Below are 12,324 nucleotides of genomic sequence, written 5' to 3' on the forward strand. Positions count from 1 at the left end.
AGGCAAGAATACTGAAGAGGTTTGCCATTCCCTTCTCCAGTGCAATAATACATAATGGTTTTTATGTGTTCAAATTTATAATGTTAGTATAGTGCCTAGCATAGAACTAAAACAAATAATAGGTTTCTAATAACTATTGATTGATTATAGTTAAGAAGAATTAGCTATAGTACATGAACCGTGAACTTCCAGATGTTGAATCTGGATTTAGAAAATGCAGAGGAGCCAGAGATTAAATTGTCAACATCTGTTGGACCATCAAAAAAGCAAGACAATTCCAGAAAAACATCTACTTCTGCTTTATTGATTACACCAAAGCCTTTGACTGTGTAGATCACAACAAACTGTGGAAAATTCTCCAAGAGATGGGAATACCAGACCACCTTACCCGCCTCCTGAGAAATCTGTATGCAGGTCAAGAAGCAACAGTTAGAACCAGGGAACAACAGACTGGTTCCAAATTGGGAAAGGAGTATATCAAGGCTGTATATTGACACCCTGCTTATTTAACTTATATGCAGAGTACATCATGTGAAATGCTGGGCTGGATGAAGCACAAGCTGGAATCAAGATTGCAGGAAGAAATAACAATAACCTCATATATGCAGATGATAATACCCTTATGGCAGAAATCAAAGAACTAAAGAGCTTCTTGATGAAAGTGAAAGAGGAGAGTGAAAAAAAAAGATGGCTTAAAACTTAACAGTCAAAAAACTAAGATCATGGCAACTGGTCCCATCACTTCGTGGGAAATAGATGGGGGAAACAATGGAAACAGATAATTTATTTTGGAGGGCTCCAAAATCACTGCAGATGGTGACAGCAGCCATGAAATTAAAAGATGCTTGCTCCTTGGAAGAAAAACTATGACCAATCTAGACAGCATATTAAAAAGCAAAGATGTTACTTTGCCAACAAAGGCCCATCTAGTCAAGGCTATGGTTTTTCCAGTAGTCATGTAATGATGTGAGAGCTGGACCATAAAGAAAGCTGAGTGCTGAAGAATTGATGCTTAAAAACTGTGGTGTTAGAGAAAACTCTTGAGAGTCTCTTGGACTGCAAGGAGATCCAACCCATCCATCCTAAAGGAAATCAGCCCTAAATATTCATTGGAAGGACTGATGCTGAAGTTGAAACTCCAATACTTTGGCCACCTGATGCAAAGAACTGACTCACTGGAAAAGACGCTGATGCTGGGAAAGACTGAAGGTGGGAGGAGAAGGGGATGACAGAGGATGAGATGGTTGGATGGCATCACCGACTCGATAGACATGAATTTGAGAAAGCTCTGGGAGTTGGTGATGGACAGGGAGGCCTGGCGTGCTGCAGTCCATGGGGTCGCAGAGAGTCGGACATGACTAAGTGACTGGACTGAACCTGAACAGGCCCTTGAACTACATTACACTCCCTACAGTGTGTCCAAATTATTTGTTGAATATCATCTTTCCCAGTCCTCTGTAAGTTCCATGATGGAAAGAGCAGTTTCGGTCATCATGATTGGCCACAGCATATAGCATCAGTCCTAGTCTGTAAGGTCTACAATAAATATTTCCGTGGTGAGTGAATGAGGATGGACAAGTGATAGAGAAGGATGATAATACATTTGAAAAGTTGTGATGGGAACTTCCCTGGTGGTTCAATGGTTGAGAGTCTGCTTTGCAATGCAGGGGACATGGGTTCAATCCCTGGTACAGTAACTAAGAGCCCACATGCCTCGAAGCCTGCGTGCTGCAACTAGCAAGCCTGTACACCACAACTGGAGAGCCAATGCACGGCAACTAGAACCCAACACAACCAAATAAATAAATGAATACATAAATAAATTTAAAGAAAAGAAAAGCTGTGATGACGACAGTAGATCCTATAGATGAAACATCCAACTTGGCACCTGGCATCCATCTTGGCACTAAGTGCTCAAGATACATCAGATAATAATGACCAAATGTAACTCCTGCCTTTAAAGGCTCAAGTCAGCTGGGTAAAACAGACCAGTGGATCCGTATTTCCCATACAGCGCATTAAGTGAAAAATCTAAGTGCTGGTGGAGTCTAGGGGCCTCTGCCTTTGCCCTGGGAGGCTACTGTTACCAAGCACTTGAGCAGACACCTCAGATCCTGGCCAGCAAGGTTAAAAAGAAAACCCACTGTTAAGAGATGGATCACATAGGAAGTCGAAAGTTTCCATGACTGATAAACAGAAGGTCAGTTACTCAAGCCGCAAGTTTTCCCACACCCTCAGAAACAGTGGTTGATACGTGATGGCAAATATGGATTGGTGGGACAGGTACAGCTCAGAGGCCACCAGGCTTGACTTGTGACACACACACTGGACCCTGGGCAATCCCTTCTCCTTCTAGGGTCTCAGTTTCCTTGATTTTAAGAAGAGGGAATGCTCAGTGCTTCTCAGATGTTTCTCCATCTTCAGGGCAGAGGGGACATGGGTCTTTGGGGGAAACTACAAGTCATATGATCTGGACTTTGCGGTGTTATTTTAAAATTCATGGGTGTTCTTTATTCTATTCTGTGGCATATCTGCGCTTGTTTTGATCTTAATGTTTTTTCCCCTCCCAAAGCTTGGAATCAAATTTATGCTTCAGGAAAATGTTCTACATTTATCCTGTGGCTTTGCCCTCAGGGGTACATGCACCCCAGTCTGAGAAGCCTGGAATCTGCCTGCAATAAAACATCATCATGCTGCTGTTAAAAATGACTCTGTAGATGAATATTTAATAACAGGGGAAGAAATTTCGATGGTGTGGAGTAAGAAAGGCAAAGTTACAAAACAGCCTGCTCTGCTTGGCCTCAAAAACTAAGAAAGTATAAACATGCATATAAAAAGGTGGAGAATCCCCAATGAATGAAGAGAGGTTGGGGACTTCCCTGGAGGTTCAGTGGTTGAGAATCTGCCTTCCAATGCAGGGGACGAGGCTTCATTCCCTGGTTGGGGAACTAAGATCTCATATGCTTCAGGGAAACTCAGCCCGTGTGCCACAACTAGAAAAGTTCATGCAATGAAGACCCATTGCAGGTAAAATTCAACAACAACAACAAAAAGATGACAGATTAACTCAAGTGGTGCTCAGAGAGCATGAAGCACAGTGGACGCTGGGCACATAGTAAGTGCTCAATGAACCTCATACACGGTGCATGGGAAGAACAGAAGTAGGGTAGTAACAATAGTTTTTGGAGGATGGTGAGAATGGAGTGATATTTTTCATTGTTACTTACTCTAAATTTCCTATAATAAGTAAATAGGCACATACATATAGAGATAAATATATATGCATATACATATATATTTATTAATATTTGTAATGAGGAAAAATATTTTTTAAAGGAGGGTACCGTTCTGATATTACAAGGCCTGATTAATACTCCTGGGTTCAGGGCCCTGACTCTCACCTGTCACATCCGAATCCAAGTGGGGGACTGGAGAGACAGAGAGGACGTACAAGGCTCTGTGAGACCCACCCACAGGAGCGCAGCCACTCAGAACACTGGCCCCCTGACGATGCTCCATCATCACTTTTGCATATGAAAGATGGCAGGTTAACTGCCTGGCACCTTATGGGGGTGGAAGAAAAACTGTAGGTTTGAAGGGGCCTGTATGTACCTTTCAGAGACAAGTGTGGAGGCTGGTCTTTTTTTTTTTTAAACTCACAGAGTACCTGGCAGTCCTGGAGTCCAGGTGAATCCAACTGAGCTCTGTACCTTTCAGGACCGGGCTTATTTAAAGCCTTTCCTGGACAGAAATCTAACATGTCTTCACTCAGGAAGATGCCTACACACACAAACACACTCTCAGTTCTGTATATAGTTCTAGAGGGGATCCATGGACTTCAGGTTAAGAACCTCAGATCTCAGGGGTGGGGAGCGACGGTCTGTGATCAGGTGGCAGAAGTGGGGAGGTAGACAACTGGGCTGATTTTAGTCTCTGCTCATTCATGTGTGAGTTCAACACACGTTGAGCACCAATTATGTGCTGTGCCAAGCACCGGACTAGGTTTTGTGGATACATACAGAGCAGTGAACGGACTTCCCTGGTGGCTCAGATGGGACAGAACCCGCCTGCAATGTGCGAGACCTGGGTCTGATCCCTGTGTTGGGAAGATCCCCTGGAGGAGGGCATGGCCACCCACCCCAGTACTCTTGCCTGGAGAATCCCCATGCACAGAGGTGCCTGGCGGGCTACAGTCCATGGGGTTGCAAAGAGTCGGACACGACTCACAGACTCAGCACAGCACATACATCGGTGAACAACACAGTGCCTGCCCACATGGACCCGAGGTCTTGGGCCACTTTGCTCTTTGGGTTCTGCTCCGAGAGATCACACGGGCCCTTCTCCTCACTCTGCCCTTCCACTCGCTGTCCTGCTCTGAAACGAGCGCGCCAGCTCTCTGGGCAGGCCCCCAGCAGCTCCCAGAGCGCCTGTGTGCATGCAGCTGCTCTTGCTCCTCTTGGCAGCCCCGTGAGGTAGGCATTAGCATCACCAGCCCCGTTCTGCCGGTGAGAGGCGGGTGCTGGTGTCAAGGACTGGCTTTACAGTAGTTCACAGCGAGGTAGCTCCTCTGTCAGGCACAGAGCCCTGACTCAGAGGCAGCTTGCTGACAGCGACAGAACACCCGGCTCCTCGCCGGCCTGCCCCCTGCATAGGGTGAAGGGGATTTTTCAGGCATGGAAATTGTGCTGAACGAGCTCAAGTGGCTTGCCCAAGTACAGGCAGATCCAAGAGGCAAACCCCGGCCTTCCTGATACCCACTGATCTTTCTGCTTTCCCAAACTGCTTCTCAGGAAAGGGTCACTACGGCAAAGGCGGGGAGACAGTGAGAACCTGGGAGGGAAAGAGGGAGTCCCTGTGTCTGGGGGATCCTTGACCCCTAACCAGCAGCATGGGGGTGGTGGTGTGGCTTTTGTGCCTGATCCTGGCTGATGGCTCCTCAAAGCCTGCATCATATGAAAGGGAGGCGCATGGGAAGGCAGGGGCTCTGTACCCTGGGCCAAAGCTCTAGGGGCTCTGGGTAGGGCATGCAGGCAAATGGCCTTGAGAGTTTACTTGGCAAGTATGAACACCACGACCCCTCTCCTGTCACCTGGCACCCAGGTCCCACCACCAAACTCTGCAGCCAGGGTGTGCCCTGGGGCTGGCAACACCCGAGCCTAAGAACCCATGGCTGCTCCTGCTGGTGACTCATCCTTGGAGCTGCCAGCTGCCAGCCACCAGGACTGGAGCCGGAGGCTGGCTCAGCCTGTTCCTGTTGACATGAGGAGGGAGCTCCTGGCCCATTCAGCTTTTCTTCCCTTCCCAAACCTGGCCAGGAAGGACTTCCCCACCATGCCCACAGTCACAGGGCTGCTGACCAGCAGAACACCACGCTTAGCCTGGCCAGGGCTTCTAGAACCACTGATGGGCAGAGCGTGACTGGCCCCGAGGGGCATCTGGTCTAGTCCGCTGCTTTCTCAAACGGGGAAACTGAGGCCGAGAGGGAAAGTGGCTTGCCGTAGGTCAGCAGCCAGCCGCAGGCAGAGCCAGGACCCCTGAGGGCTAACGCCTACCAAGTGCTCACCACATGTGAGCGCTGTTCTAAGTGCTTCATGTATATTAACCCATTTAATCTTCATCAGTCCTAGGAGGTACTGCTCTCACTCCCATTTTACAGATGAGGAAACTGAGGCACGTGCGAACTAAGTCACTTGGCCGAGGTCAGCTAATAATGGGCAGAAGCTAAGACTAGAACCTAGGCAGCTTGCAGCCAAAGCCCATACCATGAACCAACCAACCAGATAAGACTAGCTCTGGTGTCTGCTCTCCTTACCAGGGCATTCTTAAGAACACATGCCTGACCCTCCATGTGTTCACAAGTGTGGCCTCATCCCTGTGGGAAATGGTGCTTGGAGCCACAGCCCATCACTGTGTCTGAAACCTCACCCTCAGACATGGACACTTGCTTATAGGATTGCTGCTCCTACCTCACTGTAGGGAGGAAGGGAGTAGAGGTTAGAGGGGCAGGAGGATGAGTGCTGTTTGCAGACCCCCAAGGAGGCTGTGCTAGGGGAAGGGGGCCCATCAAGAGATGAGAATACAACCAACGTGTGGCTGCTCTTGGGAAGCAGATTTCCAAGTACCTCAGAGACACTATGGGTTCAGTTCCAGGCCACTACAATAAAGCAAATAGTGCAATAAAGCAAGTCACACTAATTATTTGGTTTCCCAATGCATACAAAGTTACATTTATACTCTCCTAAAGTCTATTAAATGTGCAGTAGCATTATATCTCAGAGAAGGCAATGGCACCCCACTCCAGTACTCTTGCCTGGAAAATCCCATGGATGGAGGAGCCTGGTAGGCTGTGGTCCATGGGGGTCGCTAAGAGTTGGACATGACTGAGCGACTTCACTTTCACTTTTCACTTTCACACACTGGAGAAGGAAATGGCAACCCACTCCAGTGTTCTTGCCTGGAGACTCCCAGGGATGGGGGAGCCTGGTGGGCTGCCGTCTATGGGGTCACACAGAGTCGGACACGACTGAAGTGACTTAGCAGCAGCAGCAGCAGCAGCATTATATCTAAAAAAAAAACACAACGTACAACTTTAAAAAATAATGCTGCTGTAAAGACGGCACTGTCAGACTTGCTTGACACAGGGTTGCCACAAACCTTCAATTCGTGAAAAGCTGGAAAAAGCGAAGTGCAGTAAAGGGCAATACGCCTGTAACAAGAACCAGCTCTTGGACCTGGGACTGCAGCCCCTGCAGTCCCTATAAGGGGCTTGTTTCTGGACAGGAAGCTTGTTCTGTGGGGACTCCCAACAAAAGCTCTGGAGTCACCCAGACTTAGGTTTGAAGCCCGATGGTGCCACTGAAGCCTGTGTGGCCCTGGGGAAGTGACTCAATCTCTCCTCTGGGCAACAGATCCACTCAGCCTTGCTAGCTGGGGTCTGAGGATGCTATCAGATAAAAAAATGCCCCGTGCTTCGCCTGGTCCCTGGCACACGGTGAACACTCAGTAAACAGCAGCAGAATTTAGAGAGGAAGGGGAAGACGGGAGGGGAGCACGAGGGGCAGGCAGCAGGACTCTCCTTTCATCTGCCAGGTGAGCCCCTCAGGAGGACAGTGGGGGCCCCGCACCCCACGTGGGCAGGGGCTTTGAGGCTGCCGGCGGGCACCTGGGGTCGGTAGATGGAGTGGGCATGGGCTGGGGGTGGCGGAAGTGGGGCAGCTTTGTCTCTGTCAGTTAATTAAATCTGAAATGCTAACAAGCTTCCAAAACAAAAGGCAACTCAAGTACTCTTTGGATGGGATATAATAAAACGGTTCTATCTGAAATTGCAAACAGCTTTGTTGCTGCAAACAAAGGCTTGGTTCTTTGTGCCTCTCTGGAGCGGAGGCCCAGAAGTACAAGGGTGAAAAGGGTCAATGAAACTCTGAGGGTGCAGTGCCCTCCTCCCTCGAGCCCACGGTGAGAACTAAAAGAACAGATGGAAAGGTCCTGGGAGGTGGGTACCAGAGGTTCCAAGTGCCTGAGACTAAAGCAGCAACATGGAGTGAGGTGGGGGACAGACTTGGGAGAGCCTCTTGCTCCATGCTCCCACTTCACAGATGAGGAAACTGAGGTCTAGAGAGTAAAAGGCAGAACCAGGATTGGCGTGCATGTCTTTAACCCTCTGTATTGGTTCTCACTCATTGAGCCAGCAAGGGATGTTTCACAGGGCTGTCTGTGGGTGTCTGATAGCCTAGGGCCTCCCTCCCTGGAAGCAGGAGGCTGGGTCCTGACTTGGGGTTCCTTGGTGGGTCCTGGTAAGTGCCCTCAGGGGTCTTAGAAAGTCCAGGGGATAGGGGATGAGCAAGGTCGACCCAAGATCTTGCCTCCCCCGTCCAGGGACAGATAGGATAACAAACCCCAGCCCAGCAGAGGCTGCTGCCTTCAGATAGCCCTTGGCAACCAGGGAGGCTCACAACACTGGCCAAGTGTCAGGGAGCCTGGGGAGCAGTTCTGGCTCTGTTAACTAGTGGGCTGTGTGACCCTGGGCATCTCATGGCCTCTGTGGGCCCTCAGAGGTCTACTGTAAATTCAGAGTGTGCCGAGCAGTCTCTAAGGGTCCTTCTAGCGCTAAAGATCCACTGTTCCCTTAAAAAAAAAAAAAAAAAGCAAACAAATCTGAGCCCTTGCTGTAGTTTTGTTCAATGGCTTCCCCTCATTCTTGGGAGAAGGACCCGGATCCTTGCCATGGCCATCTATAATGGCCCAGCATGCTCCTGTGTATCTCCCCAGCCTCCACCCACACCACTTCCTCCTGGTTTTCTGTGTTCCGGTTTCTTTCAGATTCACTGCTGGAACCAATCTGGGAAGTAGAAAACTCTGGAAATGAGAGCTTCTGCTCAAAAAAAAAAAAAAAAAAGAAAGAAAGAAAGAAAAAAGTCCTTACACCGTCCCAGGAAACACATGAGCTGAAGTTCCCTCCTGTGCTACCTGCGGTGGGGTGGGAGGAGGCGGGCCCCTCCATGCCCATCCTTGGGGGCGCTGGTAGGCCATGTGCAGAGCCAGAGACACACTGGGGAATACACTGCAGGCCTCGGAAGCAAAGGGTCAGAGGACACACGGCACTGTGGAAGGAGCTCAGAAACAGGGCTGCTGACAAAAAGAATGAGACTGAATGCAACAGACCCAAGTTTAAAATATACACACATGCACACAATATTGCCCCCTGTTCTGCAATAGCACAGAAACAAACGAACAAAATACTCATGAAACATCATTAACTACATGAAACATTAGCCACAGGGAGAAGGGACATGGCAGTGGGAGACAAAAGACAGAAATAAATGAATGAAACCAGAGAGGGGCCTTGTGAGGACCTCTGAAGATAACCAGGCCGCACACAGCGGAGTATGCCTGACAGTATTCTAAAGCTACCAACCATCATTAACCTCTCCTTAGACTTGCCCAAGTCTAAACGAAACCAGTTGAGCTGGAAGTGGGGCCAAGGGCCAGAGTGGAAAGAATGAACGAAAGCAGAGGACCCTTCAAGCTGTCCACATCCTGGAACTGGGAGAGTTGTAGAGAGAGGACTCTGCCACGATTCATAGACTTACTGAAACGGAGCTGACTGCCACGGACCCCTGAGTTTCTCTTTCTCTGAACTGGTTCACCAACAAGCCGTCAGTAATTTCATTGGCTTTCTGGAGGGAGATTCCACGCCTTGGTGACTGTCTCCATAGATGCCCCTGCAGGATTAACCAACTCCTGTTAAGATCCCTGGGGTTGGGGCTTCCCTTGTGGTCCAGTGGTAAAGAATCTGCCTGCCAGTGCAGGAGACATGGGTTTGATCCCTGGTTCAGTAAGATCCCGTGTGCCACAGAGCAACTAAGCCTGTGTACCACGACTACTAAGCCTGTGCTCTAGATCCCAGGGGCCGCAACTACAGAGCCCACGTGTCACAGCTACTGCAGCCCGGGTGCCCTAGAGCCTGTGTACCACGGCAAGAGAAGCCACCGCAATGAAAGGCCACAACCAGAGAGTAGCTGCCACTTGCTGCAGCTAGAGGAAAGACCACACAGCAATGAAGACCCAACACAGCTTAAAAAAAAAAAAAAAACAAACCCTGGAGTTGGGTCAGCCCCAGGCTGCCAGGCTGAGCAGGACCCTGTGCTCCCTCCCTTCTGGCCACACCACTCCCCAGGAGATGAGAGGTCCACCAGGCCCAGGAGATGTGCCCATGCCCCTCTTTTCAGGCCATGCTTTGAAGGTAAGGACCCCAGGACCCTCTGTTCAAGTGGCCTGAAGCCTTCAGGAAGGCAGGAACATCCTTCTGAGGGGAGACAGGGCCTTCCCCAAGAGTATCTTTAGGTCTGAGGGGTGACCAGGGGTCAGCTAGCAGGGTGGAGTGTGGACCATGCTTGCACGCACGGACTGACGTGCCCCTGCGCATGCACACGAGGGCCCTCACTGCAGGACTGGGCAGGGGGTGGTGCCCCACCTGCGGTCTGACCTCGGTCCCTGCCAACGTCAGGAACAGGCCTGCCCGTGAAGTTGCCTGCTGGAGGTGCTGTGAACAACGCACGGTGACATCATGCCACTATCAGCATCTACTGTCGTCTTTTTAAAAAAATAATTTTCTCTTTGTTTATCTTTCGTTGTGCTGGGTTTCTGTGGCTGCGTGGGTTTTCCTCTGGCTGTGTCAAGCAGGGACTACCCCCCAGTGGTGGTGTGTGGGCCTCTCACTGCACTGGCTTCTCTTGTGGTGGAGCACGGGCTCCAGGGTGCTTGGACTCAGTAGCTGCAGCTCCCCAGGTCTAGAGCGCAGGCTTAATGGTTGTGGAGTGTGGGCTTAGCTGCTCTGCGGCATGAGGGCTCCTCTGGGATCAGGGATCAGGGATCGAACCTGTGTCTCTTGCATCGGCAGGCGGATCCTTTACCACTGAGCCACCAGGGAAGCCAGGGAAGCCCCTGCTGTTGTCTCATTCACCTCTTTCCTCTGCCCCACACCCCTGAGGAAGCTGCTGGTTCCAGGCCAGGCCAGGCCTGCACTGGTGCTATTCGGCAGGAGCCGAGGCCCCAGCATCAGCAGGCTTGCAAATGTGAACACCTACACACAGAAGGGGGATTGGGGAGTGTGAGTTTGCATGTATAAATGTGTTTGGGTGACTGTGAGCAAGTAAATGAGCAAGGAAGTGAGCAAGCGAGGGGGAAGTACAAGAGGAGGGTGAGCATGTGGAGAAGAGTGTGCGCACGCTGGGAAAACACCTATGTGTGCACGTGCACACAGGGGAGCGTGTGCACGCCCTTGTCCACCTCAGCACCTGGGAACTGCATGCTGTCAGGGTTGGGGACAGGGTGGAGAAGCAGAGGGAAGGAACAAGCCTGCTTATCTGCAGGTGCAGGAGAAGGGGGCGTGGCTTCAGGAAAGAACGAGACCTAAAGAGGAAACAGTGAACAAGCAAGTGTGTCCGCCTCTAAGCAGCATCTCTAGTGGAAAGGGCTGGATGACAGGGCGATGGACCTGAGAGGTCTTGGGTGTGCGAGAGGAAAAGACTCACAGGTGTGGGAGCTGTGTGTGCCCAGGGGACTGAGTGTGGGTATGACATGCACGTGAACACATGGGCATGAGGCTATGACAAGTGAGAGCAAACACGAGCACGTGTGCGCCTGCATGGAACGCCTCCGGGCATGTGAGCGAGTGTGCCTGTCCCGGGGGCAGCTGTGGGCTGCCTGCAGGTGTCGGCGATGCCTGATGATGTTTTCACCCAGAAATCTCAGTCTGGGAGGACTGGATGACCTGCTTGGCGCCAGCTCAGGTCTGGGTGACCGCGGCCCCGGGAATGTTGGCTGTGTCACTCCCACCTGGCATTGCGTGTAGGAATGAGTGAGTCACCCAGGCATGGCTGGTCCTCACTCTGCCTTGCCTCTTAGCCTTGCCCAGTGGGGAAGACAGCTGGGAAGGGAAGAGATTACTCAAGGGCTGTATTTTTACACCATCATTATGCAACTGCTTGCTACGCCTGTGGGCTCATTCTAAAGGCCCAATGTCCCAAGTCGCTGGGCCTGTGTATCTCCATCTCCTTTTAGGTCCAAGTAGAAGCTTAGGTCAGTGGTTTTGGCTGATGAAAACTATGGAAATAAACTCCGGGAGTTTGTGATGGACAGGGAGGCCTGGCTTGCTGTGATTCATGGGGTTGCAAATAGTCGGACACGACTGAGTGACTGAACTGACTGACTGACTCCTTATCAGGTTTCAGGGCTACCCTATTTATAATGCCAAGCCCCATCCCACCTCACCCCCCGAGTCCCAGTCCTTTCCAACCCCCCCTTTCTTGGTTTTAATTTCTCCATAACACTATCACCATCTTCCCTACTTTATATTTTCCTTATTTATTGTCTATCTTTACCTTAATAGCAATGCCTATGTATTTTTTAAAAACATTTATTTATTTATTTGGTTGTGTCAAGTCTTAGCTGCAGCACGTAGGATCTTCAATTTTTACCGCAGCACATGGAATTTTTTTTAGTTTCAGCATGTGGGACATAGTTCCTTGACCGCGGATCGAACCCAGATCCCTGCATTGAGAGCCTGGACTCAGCCACTGGATCACCAGGGAAGTCCCACAAATGTTTATATAATACTTGCTACATTCCAGGCACTGTTTTGAGCTCTATTCATTCATTTCATTCTCCAACAATTCCACATAGGAGTGAACATTATTCTTGCCATTTTTGTAAATGGAAGGCGCTGAGAGGTTAAGTAGCCTGCCCACAATCACCCCAGTGGTGGAGCCACGTTTGGGTTCAGAATGCCTGCTCTTAACTAGTTCACGATCCCATCCCGTGAGG

At 50.2% G+C, this 12,324-nt stretch overlaps 1 protein-coding gene across 2 annotated transcripts in view; it reads right to left on the minus strand.

Moving 5' to 3' along the window:
- Positions 1–12,324, minus strand: part of PTPN5 (protein tyrosine phosphatase non-receptor type 5) — a 57,093-nt gene that overhangs the window by 16,527 nt on the left and 28,242 nt on the right. The window contains exon 2 of one of the 2 annotated variants that reach the window (XM_043874887.1): positions 9,090–9,221. The exons of the other annotated variant lie outside the window; for it this stretch is intronic. The gene's annotated coding sequence lies outside the window, so the exon portion shown is untranslated. The remainder of the gene's footprint in view (positions 1–9,089; positions 9,222–12,324) is intronic. 2 annotated transcript variants of the gene reach the window in all.

Source organism: Cervus elaphus, chromosome 2 (genome assembly GCF_910594005.1).
Source record: "Cervus elaphus chromosome 2, mCerEla1.1, whole genome shotgun sequence".
In the NCBI taxonomy this organism is placed as follows: domain Eukaryota; kingdom Metazoa; phylum Chordata; class Mammalia; order Artiodactyla; family Cervidae; genus Cervus; species Cervus elaphus.